The sequence below is a fragment of the Tachypleus tridentatus genome, chromosome 8 (genome assembly GCF_004210375.1).
Source record: "Tachypleus tridentatus isolate NWPU-2018 chromosome 8, ASM421037v1, whole genome shotgun sequence".
NCBI lineage: Eukaryota > Metazoa > Arthropoda > Merostomata > Xiphosura > Limulidae > Tachypleus > Tachypleus tridentatus.
In genome coordinates this window covers 55,232,754-55,244,945 of record NC_134832.1, presented here as the reverse complement: position 1 = coordinate 55,244,945, position 12,192 = coordinate 55,232,754, and the positions used below count along the sequence as shown (strand labels likewise).

Genomic DNA, 12,192 nt, shown 5'->3' with positions numbered 1-12,192 from the left:
TCACCGCCACAGCTGAAAGGGCGAGCATGTTTGGTGTGACGGAGATTCGAACCCGCGAACCTTGGATTACTCGTCGATTGCTTTAACCATCTGGCCATGCCGGGCCGCCTTTAAAAGTGAAGACAAAACTATTTTCAAAGTATGTTTAGGCTCGAGTAGTAGCTCTATCCATGAGGCCTAACTTCTGTGACAGTATTCAGTTTCTTTATTGTTTTATTTGTTTCATTAATGTATTAGGCTCGGCATGGCCAGGTGACTATAAGGCGCTTGACTCTTAATCTGAGGGTTGCGGGTTCGAATTCCCTTCACAACAAACATACTAGCTCTTTCAGCTGTGGGGGCATTATTATGTTACGGTCAATCCCACTATTCGTTGGTAAAAGAGTAGTCTAAAAGTCGACGGTGAGTTCCCTCTAATCATAAACTACGTAATTAATGACGGCTACCGCAGATAACCCTCGTGTAGCTTTGCGAGAAATTTAAAACAAACAAACATTAATTTATTTCTAACGTTTAGCATTATATCATCGTGTTATAAATTATTGTGTATAAAATTACTCATGCAATTTAAATAAACATAAACATCACGATTAGAACTATAATTTGTTTTAATTGTTGTATGTTTCTTTAGAAAAACCGTGCATTTTGCTTCTGTTTCCAAGTTTCCATTTTACGTTTTGAGCTTTGGATGCGCATAATACTCGGGTAGCTTTGAGCGAAATTCAAACCAAAGTAAACTTTGAACATAAAACTAAATCTACTCACTAAGCAAATGCGCACTTTCTATATTAAATATACGTTTACAAAACATATATCGTTCATTCATCCACTAATATAATGTTGTCAAAGCCACTTAAACATATCATTTTAAGGCAAACAGCTTACTGTTTCCTATTGTAATATGTCATAAGATGTTACGGCTAAAAGTAAGAAAAAAATGTGATAATATGTTAACTTCACTACATCTGTTATATCCATTGGCAATGATGCCTCTGGAGCAGTACCAGGTCGGCTGAGATAAAAACAGAGTTATTATTGGTCGAGACACAATTTTATATGATAATTTGCATAAATAAAAACTGTTTCAATGTTAACTAGATTATGTTCATGAACTGGAATTGTTACTAAGGTTTTTGAATTGATTTTATCCATGGGTGAAACAACTCTACAGTAAATTTTCGTTATAAGTGCATGCGGTGAGAGTTACCAATGAATTAGCTAATAAGTTATGGATTTTAGAACATTTGTGTACGCCTTTTCTTACAGCAAAGCAACATAGGGCTAGTTTCTGTGTCCACCAAGGTGAATCGAGCCCCTTACTTGAGCGTTGTAAGTCCGAAGATTTACCACTGTCTTATCGACAGGGGGACTCTAATATTTGAAATACATTTGGGGTTATATTACTTAGGTGGCAATAAATTTACACCTATTAAATACAACATAACACTATCTCCTTTAACACTATATCCTTGTAACACATGGATAGTTCCCTCACTAGGGAAGATTCTGTACTTTCTGTTTACCTCCCCTGGGATGTAAACATCTACCCACGTATGCTGTGCGTGGCAACCCGTAAAGGGAAGGAGAGAATCCTAGTGGTTGATGGATCCAACCCTAAAGCACCACTTTGGCCTTAAATTTCTGTAGAAAGGAGGCCTGGAGGTGGCCCCCACTAGAGTCAATCGACTGGTCCATTGAACGACCACCATATTGAGCATCCCAAATGCACAACAATTTCAGTGTTGGAATTTTCAACAGGTGTTGTGGACATTGTGTCTGATGTTGGTGTTTGGGTATAGTGCTCACGAAACCCTGGAGTTGCTGCAGTGTCCATTGTAGTGCATTCCCTCGTAGGGCTCCATGGTTAGTGGGGTCAGTGGGCACCACAATATCCCTTCTGTATTACGGACCCTCCAAATAAAAATAAAATAGTGAAAAAACAGACCAAAAGTAAACGACCACGACTTGAAGATTCTGAACAGCAATCTTCAACTTTTCCAACACCTGTACCTCATGTTCTAATATCATTCTTTATCAAACAAATTTTTATTGCAAATTTTTTTTATTCAGAAAGTGTCAGAAGAGCTAGCTGGATCGCCAAAGTCAGACAAAAAGTTACGTTCTGGAGACATACTGGTGAAAACATCCGCTCCAAAACATAGTTAACTCCTCTTGTATTCAAAAGCCAGTGGGGATATTCCCATTGAGGTTACTTCCCATGCTACTTTGAATTCGTCACAAGGAGTTATTATTGAAAGGGGTTTGAAAAACTTTCCCGAGTCAGAGATCCTTGCTGGTTTCTCCACCCAAGGAGTTCCTGCAGATGGAATTATGATGCTGACCAATGTCCTAATTTTGACGTTCACATTGCCATGTTCATCTGCCATCATCAAGGCAGATTATCTAAATTGCAAAATAAGCCATATATTTCAAACCCTCTCAAAAGTTTTCGATGTCAATAGTTTGGTTACTCATAAACGCAATGTTTGGGTTCCTTGACGTGTGTTCGTTGTGGTGGAAAGAACCATGATGCCTGTGAGTGTAAAATGGACCCTCATTGTGTTAATTGTAGTGGCTCTCATCCATCTTACTTTCGTTCATGCCCTAGTTTTGCGGGTGTAAGAAAAAGAGGTACAACATTTGAAAACGATTCACAACGTTTCTTACTCCTTCTTGGACATCTACTGCTGCACTCCATTCCATTGCTACAGTAGGAGTACAGACAGATCTCTCTGTATCTCCGAAAGAATCGTTTCCAACCCAATGATAGGTCTTTTACCCTCCATGGTTAAGAAAGCTGATGAGTCATCGTCATCATCCATCACTGTCTCTACCATTTCATTGGATCCCCGGATTCACTATCTTTGGTTCCAGGTTCAGGAATTTCCTCGGATCCATCTTTGGCCCCAAGATGCAGAACGATTATTTGTTCACATCTTTAGTCGTTGGAATATTCTCCTAATGACTGACCCAGGGCAGGATCCATGGAGGTCGATAGACCTCCTTCTAATGAAGAAGATAAAGAGAAGAGACGTGGTCGAGAAAAGGGATCTCCACCCAATTTTCCTCCACGTAAATAAAAAAATGGCCGCATTAATGAAGTGGAACTGCAGAGGTTTCCATTCTAATTTAGATTATGTCAAAGCACTGATTGATTCTTATCATCCTGTATGTGTCTTTCCTTACAGGAAACATTTTTGAAACCTGACAATATAGTTACCCTTAGACAGTTTTCTTTTTACAGAAATGGCAGATTGTGTGATTGCATGGAGGGGTAGCAATGCTGATTGATCAGCAAGTGCCCACTCTGTCTTTGCCATTCGACACACTCTTGGAGGACGTATTCATCTATTTTTCCTTGTGTCATACCATCACTGTTTGTTCTCTACCTGTCGCCTGGAGAGACGTATGATCAATCAGACCTTAATGCTCTCGTTTAACAGTTGTCGTCTCTCATTTTAATCCTGAGGGACTTTAATGGACATAATCCTATCTGAGGAAGTCTAAGATTGATGGAAGGGTTCACTCTTTAATACTAGTTTTTATACTTATTTTCATTCACCTAGACGATCGTTTACTGCTATTGATCTCTTGGTTTGCTCCCTTTCACTTTTCTCTCATTTTTCATGGATGGTTGACAGCAATCTCTGGGGCAGTGATCATTTTCCTATTATTTTGAGAGAGACTGGCCGTGGTCGATGCCACCCGAACCGCTCTCTCGGAACTTGATCCTGCCTTCGTCTGTAAGTCATCAATAGACAACTGTGTGGCAGCAGTAACTGACTGTATTATCTAGGCAGCAGTTCAGTGTATTCCAGAAACCTCGACCCGTTTTTCACGCTATCCTCGTCCATGGTGGAATCCGGCTTTTTACATGGCATGGAAGGCCCATAAACGGTCATGGGATACCTTTCATAGGTATCTCACAGTTTCGAACTGCATTGCCATTCAGCGGGCCCTGGGATTAAATTCACAACCAGCATCTACTTTACCACCAGTTCCAAAGTAATATGAGACAATATTCGGAAGGTCAGTGGGCAGTATAATTTTGTCCTCCTTTAGATCTTGCTCTCTGATAGCTAAAAAAAAAAAGTTGCTGATTCCAGGTGTATCTCCAATACCCTCGGCGAAAGCTTTTGCCAGGTATCTAGCACTTCTTGTTTATTCTCTACCTTCTTAGCCATCAAGACTCGAGCAGAGCAATCACTTCTTCCTTTTGGACTAATCATCTTTGTGACTATAATCGCTCCTCTAAAACTCAAGCTTGTTCTTTGTCGTTCTGACAGTACATCGGTCGGACCAGAAGACATAACTACAAGACGCTGCACCATTTCTCCCCTGCTTTTCTTCCTATTCTTCTAGTTGCTTTTAACTGGATCTGCCAAAAGAATGCTTTCCTGGTATGTGACGCCAGGCTATTGTTCTACTTTTCTATAAGCGTAGGAAGGATCCCAAGATTCCTTGAAACTACTGTCCAATTGTTCTGACGAGCTGTCTCTGTAAGACCTTAGAGAGGATGGTTAATGTTCGTCTTGTTTGATTCGAAGAACCAAACAACCTCCTCTTGCCCACCCAGTGTGGGTTTCGACGACAACGCTCCACCGTGGGCCACATGATTCTTCTTGAAACGTCGATCAACGTTGTTGAAGAGTCTTTCTCAAGCGACATCTTGTTTCAGTATTTTTACCTTGAGAAGGCTTACAATACTACGTGGAGGTAGGGTATTTTGAGAAATTTCCACTCATATGCGTTGCGTGGCCATTTGCCCTTTTTTATTAACATTTTTTTTAATGGGCAGGCAATTCCAAGTTCTTGTGGATTCTCTTTCTCTTTCTTTCCTACATAAACTTGGAGTACCTCAGGGCTGTGTCTTGAGTGTCATACTCTTCAGTATAAAGATTAATCCCATCCTTACTGTTGCAAATGGACTTTACATCGACGAATTTTACGTCTCGTGTCAATCGTCGAACATGAGGTTTATTGAGTGGCAGCTACAGACTGCCCTCAATCATTTACTGAAATGGACAACAGCAATGGCTTTAAAACTGTTTGCATTCGCTTTTGCAGCCAACAGGGTATTCATCCGCGATTCTGAACTCTGTGTTGGTGAAGTTTTGCTTTCCGAGGTCCCTGAGGCAAAGTTCTCTGGTCTTATCTTGGACCATAAGCTGAACTTTATACCACACATCAAGCAACTACTTTTGAGGGATGGATCGATGTTCTATGCTAAAGATCTGTCGTACTCTCATTCAGTCGAAACTGGACTATGGGTCTCTCTGGTCTATAGCTCTGCCAGGACCTCAACCTTGAAGATTCTGGGTCCTGTTCATCACCAGGGGCTTCGGTTTTGCACGAGGATTTCCTGTACTTTCCCAGTCCAGAATTTGTATACAGAGTCTCATGAACCTCTTCCACATGAACCTCCGCTGTTTGCAACTGTCTTTAGTGTATAATGCAAAACTTTAATCCTTACCACAGCATCTCACTTAGGGTTGTGTTTTCCTTCCTCGGTGGGCCATGTTTTTTTCAGACAAGACGATCTGCCATTGTTCCTTTTGGTCTTCGTGTCCAGGCACAGTTGTAAGACTTCGTTCTGTCCTTGAATGGCATTGCTGTATCCACTGGTCAGTCCATCCCACCATCTGAGAAATGCAGACACGGATTGTTCGAAATCAGGTGACCCTGTGGGTTCTGCCATGGTTTGTTGTGGTTTGGTGGTTTACACAGAACCCCCTCTACAGTTTTGTGTTCACTGCCGAATTATATGTCATTTATCCTGCTCTGGATCGGATAGAAACTAAGCAGTACTCGAATTCTACTATTTATACCGATTCGCATAGTACTCCACTGGCCCTAGAATCGCTTCACATAAGTTCTCACCTTGTTCTCGCCGATGTTCAAAATCGATTTGCCCATTTACCTTTAACATTTACTTTTATTTAGTTCTTCTGGGTGCCAGGCCACGTTGGTATTCGTGGGAACGAGCTCGCTTATACCGCAGCTACTGTAAGTCTGTTTGCTCTGGTGCTATCACCGACGTGCCTGTTCCACATATGGACTTATAGCCTTGGATTCAAGGCTCGGCTCCGCGCCAGTTGACAGTCAACTTGGATTAAGCAACGTGATAACAAGCTTTTCCAGATAAAACTCTCTACTAGTCTTTGGCCGTCTTGTTTCCGTAAGGAGGAAATTGTCCTAACTGGACTACGCATGGTCACAATTTTTTATTTATTGTTTGCTTTTAGTTGGGACTGATGCATCATCGCGTGGTCTGTGTGACACTCAGGTCACAATAACCCACATTTTACTATCGTATCGTCGTTATGACTCAGAACGAAGGCACCATTTTAAACATGTTTTATCCGCAGGTTTACCCCTGATGTTGGACAGTGTCATTGGCGATAATGACACTGTCCACCTTAGCAATGTTTATACTTTTTTAAGGGCCATTGTCTTTTTTAATGCTATTTAAGTTTTTTGAATCAAAAATTGAACTTTGTTTTATTTTAACATGATTCCTTTTTACGAATTATAATAATTATACTTAGTGGTTGTTTGACGCTGACAGCTTCGATGCCGTGCGCCATTAAACGCCAAATAACCAACCGACCCATTATGTATGTACTTAATCCAGTCGAAGTGAATAAATATTTATTATTATACCTCGAAATACGTTTAACCACGTTAATAGGAAAGCAATTAAAACATTTTGCTAGTACAGAGTTAGGCTTAACTCAATCTGTTTAGCCTTAAAAATCACAACCATGGGGAAAACGTATTATGGTAAATTAATAAGTTCAAAATGGCGAGCACTAGTGTCGTACTTAAATTTGTTTTGTCTTTTTTGCTTTTGTCCCCTTGGTACGTATTACTCTCTATGTATATAAATGTGTACTTGCAGTCGTCAACTTTGCTATATCTTCGAGAGAAGTCGGGTTGCACGCGCTCCATAATGGGCTTTCGTAAAGTCTCGTCTTTAAGCACACACTATATAAACGTCACGTTTGAATTAATGCAATATCAGACATACAATAAAAGAGGAAGGCCTCTGGGAACGAGAATATATTGACATTAGATCTTCCATTAAAAGGATTTCACACTCAGTCAGCGTTCTTCCGAGAGGAATTTAATAAGTTTGATGAACCTGGTTCGTTCTGATTAAGGCAGAGCATTATTACATTAAGGCAGGCCATTATTACGTTAAGGCAGAGCATTATTATTGCATGTTTTGCTTTGAAATTCTCTAAAGAAAACGTATTCCAAATTATTGGTGTTGTTAATTTTTCGATGCTCGTTGATACCAATATCACCACGATTCAAACTACGTATATAAGCAAAGTTTGTTTTTTTTATTTCGCGCAAAACTACACGAGGGCTATCTGCGTTAGCGGTCCTTAATTTAGCAGCGTAAGACTGGAGGGAAGGCAGCTAGTCATCACCACCCACCACCAATTCTTGGGCCACTCCTTTACCAACGAATAGTGGGAGTTACCGTCACATTACAACGACCCCACTGATGAGAGGATGAGCATGTTTGGTGCGACGGAGATTCGAACTCGCGACTCTCAGATTACGAGTCGAACCCCTTAACCCACCTGGCTATGTCAGGAAATATATAAGCAAAGTAGCGGGGAGTGTTCTAAAGTCTGTTTTATACGGAATGAGGGAGAGGTATTGATATAGCCTGATTGTTAGGGCGTTTGATTCGCAATCTGGGGGCCACAGATTCTGTTCTCCGTCATAGAACATATTCGCCAAATTAGCCGTGGGGCATTGTTATGTGACAGTCCATCCCATTATTCGTTGGTAAGAAAGTAGCCCAAAAGTTAGCAATGGGTGGAGATGACGTAATTTAGGGAATAGGCGAGAATTTCTCAAGAAAGATTTAATGATATACGTTACATGCATCTCTAAATATATGCCCCCCGCTAGTACAATGGTAAGTCTACGGATTTACAACGCTAAAATCAGGGTTTCGATTTCCCTCGATGTGCTTAGAAGATAGCCCAATCTGGCTTTGCTATAAGAAAACACACACACACACACTCTCTAAATATATATATATAACTATAAAAACGAATCATCGTTGTTAAAGTAAATACATAGTAACAAATCCGTAACACGACTATCTCCCTTCATTCTAGTCTATCAGATTTAAAATAGGAATGAACAAGCACAGATAGCCCTCGTGCAGCAAAATTCGAAACAAAGAAAACCATTTCTATCGGGCTATAATTTATTCTACAACTGATGAGCTCAATGTTTGATACCAGTCAAAATGTGTGTTATAACCAATAACAAAAGTCACTTGTTCGTATTTATTTTGTAATTCCGTCAATCAATCTATAGATAGACAATGAAACACTTACGATACATTATTATTTTCTCTTATTCCCTGTTAACAAAAAGCTGTACTCTCACCAAACATGCTCGCTCTTCCCGTCGTGAGGGCGTTATAATGTGACGGTCAATCCCACTATTCGTTGGTAAAAGAGTAGCCCAAGAGTTGACACTGGGCGGTGATGACTAGCTAGATATCTTCTCTCTAGTCTTTCCCTGCAAAATTAGGGACGGATAATAAATCAGTGTTCCTGATTCCATGTATAAATACACAACTATTTTATGAGTTTGTGTACATTTCGATTAGCCCCTCAATGGCTCAGCGGTTTGTCTGCGGACTTACAATGCTAAAATCCGGGTTTCGATATTCATGGTGAGCAGAGCACGGATAGCCCATTGTGTAGCTTTGTGCTTAATTTAAAACACCAACAACTTTTCGATAATTCCATATATAATATATATATTGTATATATATATTGATTTAAAATATGTTTTATATAATATGAAACGTACTTCAACTGATCATAAAATTCTTGTTTCTATAATTAATGGTGTAAACTTTAAATTTTTACGTCTTTAAGTTATTACATATCACAAGTTTGCATGTGAAGAAAAACAACAAATGTGTTATATCTTTAAAGGCATTTCACTTTCATAATTGGCGCGGCATATCCAGGTGGTTAAGATATGCCACTCGTAATCCGAGGGTCGCGGGTTCGAATCTCCGTCACACAACACATGCTTGCCCTTTCAGCCATGTGGGCGTTGTAATGTGACGGTCAATCCCACTATTCGTTGGTAAAAGAGTAGCCCAAGGATTGGCGGTGGGTGGTGATGACTAGCTGCCTTTCCTCTAGTATCACACTGCAAAATTGGGAACGGCTAGCGCAGATAGCTCTCGTGTAGCTTTGCACGAAAATTCAAAACAAACAAACAAACTTTCATAATTAAAAAGCATCGACAATTGATACCAATAATTTATCTGATAAACCACAGTTCTGCGGCTAAATAAGCACTTCAAAATCTTTCGTTGCTAAGCACAAAGCTGCATAGATTCGTTATCCGTGCTGCTTACATCGAAGGGATCGAATGACCAGTCTTAGAGTTATGCATCTTACACTCAAGCCGCGGTGAAGCATATGGAATTTTCACACAATCACTAGTGAGAAACGAAACGTCAGTTGTTGTAGTAACTTTCGTAAAGGTCCTTTTTCGGTTATTCACGCCTGTTTTACTCTCGTAGGGTCGAGGGACCGAACTCAGTAGCACTGTTACCGCAAGCAGATGATGAATCAACCGAGCTAAACCTATTGCTAATAAGGTACTTTGTAAACCTTTAACTGTCATATTCTATGTACAAATGCAGCTTTTCTGTTATTATGTCGTGAATAATACAAAGCTTATCTTGTAAATCAGTTTAGATGGATGTGTATTTGATATTACAGGCTGTCTGCATATAACACTTACCGGTGAGTTAGCGATCGATCAGTCGGAGGGTTGTCCGTGAGGGATTCAGTTCGTGGCTAGCTGAACAAATGTACTGTACTGAAGACGTCGGTTAAAGCTTATTCGTATGGTTAAAATTCCTTCATCAATGGAAAGAGTTAGAGTTTATTAGAAAGTTAACAAAAGATACACGAGTGCGGCTAAAGTAAGGTAAGGACATTGCTTGTATTTTACATTAAGTGTTTTTATGTGTGTAAATCTTGTGTGATAAGAATTTGAAATATTATTAACAATGAACTAAATTATCGTGCGTCTGCTTTGATTCGTTTTTGAATTTCGCGCAAAGCTACACGAGGACTAGCTGTGCTAGCCGTCCCTAATTTAGTGGTGTAAGACTAGAAGGAAGGCAGCTAGTCATGATCACCACCCACCGCCAACTCTTGGGCTACTCTGTTTATCAACGAATAATGGGATTGACCGTCATATTATAATGCCCCACGGATGAAAGGGCTAACATGTTTGGTGCGACGGGGATTCGAACCTGCGACCATGAGATTACGAGTCAAACGCCTTAATATACTTGGCCATGCCGGGCCACGTCAGAAAGATGCAATCAACAAAAACTGAACAGTTTATTAGAAAAAACAAAACAAAAACACTCAATATAAACGTGTTTGAATCTTATATTAATAGAATATTTATGCCTTCTAGGTTTAATAGATATGTATCGGGTGCTTAGGCTAAACGCCTGTGGTATAGTCGTTAATGATAGGTCCAAGGTTCGAGACGTGATACTGCTGAATATGTTTCACACTTTCAAATGAATAACAAAAAATCCTTTAATTGGTTCAAAGAGTCGACGAAGCCCTTAAGTCAGTTTATTGAAACTAAGAACGGTTATATCTAAATCACAGGTGTATCTAGTTATAAAATTTGGTTCTATTTTTATAACTCTTTGCAACCTTAATCATAACTATTTTGGTATCAGCAAGTTATAAGCAAATAATTTTTACACCCTGGTGGCTGGCCTAATCGTCAGCCATATTGAGTCGACTGTTTTTTTTATGAAAAGGATTTAAGATCGCAACCCTCAGACGAGTGCTTTATCCTTTATGGGCAAGGTAGGCCTTCGGTTATTTTACAAGCTGCATAACGTGACGTTTGTTTTACAAACTCCAATTTTCTTTTAACGTGGGTGACTGACTCCAGCTTTAAAACTTTTAACTCTCAACAAACGAAAATCAGTTAACATTGTATCAGATAAAAATGATGTCTGTATGATTAGAACAAGATGTTTTCTTTGTGTGTATATGTGTAGGATAGTTTCAAATTCGGAACTTTGTTGATTGTTTGATTTCAACCGATTTCTGCCTTTCTCTAAGGCAATCAAGTTGCTCAGTATGTTAGCTAGAAGAAAGCCATTAAAGACTGTTTATATTTTGAAATCAATTATATTTAGGACTCCAGGATGTTTGTTTGCCTTTAATTAAACACAAATCTACACAATGGGCTATCTGTACTCTGTGCACCACAGCTATTGAAACCCGTTTTCTTGTGTTGTAAGTCCGCAGACATTCCGCTGTGCCACTGAGGGTCGCTATTAAAATGGTTACCGATCTCCAGGACCTGTTTTATTTATTTAAGGCAATTACCGTACTGTTATGAACGAGGTTCATACTTGTGATAAAAGTTGTCCCTAAAATATAAACTGACAAACAACCTAATATCGAAGTTGATATTACTCCCAACACCAGCAGAAGAAAGCGGGTATTTATTTAATGGTGTGATGGAAAATTTTATTGTTATTTTATTTATGAGATTGTTCATGCGTTTTAATATTAATCTACAAATTATATACAGCTGAATATTCCTCTTAATTGTAAGTCCTACTTGAAACAATTCACAAAAAAACAATAAAGCCTTTAAACGTGGGTTATAAATCATAAATTCCTCACTATTGTTCTAAAAAATAGGTTTTTTTCACGCAAAATAACTAACTATTTTCCTTAAAGCTTATGACCAATTGTTTAAAAAACATTTTTGGCTCAGATATTTAAAAACTAGCATTGTTTGCTCAAAACAATAAGTGTAATCGCAATGCTGTAAACAAACTTCAGCAAGTTTATTTTTATAATATAAAATAATTTATCTTCTAATTTTTATTCATTTATTTTTAGCTTTTGCTGCCGGTGTTAGACTTACACATCGATACTGTTATGTTTATTTTATTTGTTTGTTTTTGAATTTCGCGCAAAGCTACTCAAGGGCTATCTGCACTAGCCGTCCCTAATTTAGCAGTATAAGAGTAGAGGGAAGATAGCTAGTCATCACCACCCACCGCCAACTCTTGGGTTACTCTTTTACCAACGAATCGTGGGATTGACCGTACGTTATAACGCCCCCACG

The 12,192-nt window shown here is 39.2% G+C and overlaps 1 long non-coding RNA gene across 1 annotated transcript in view; it reads left to right on the top strand.

Moving 5' to 3' along the window:
* The first annotated feature begins 9,840 nt into the window (after positions 1–9,840).
* The window catches only part of LOC143224156 (uncharacterized), a 29,806-nt gene continuing 27,454 nt past the window's right edge, over positions 9,841–12,192 (top strand). Inside the window, exon 1 of the long non-coding RNA XR_013013237.1 lies at positions 9,841–9,996. This is a non-coding gene — a long non-coding RNA (uncharacterized LOC143224156). The remainder of the gene's footprint in view (positions 9,997–12,192) is intronic.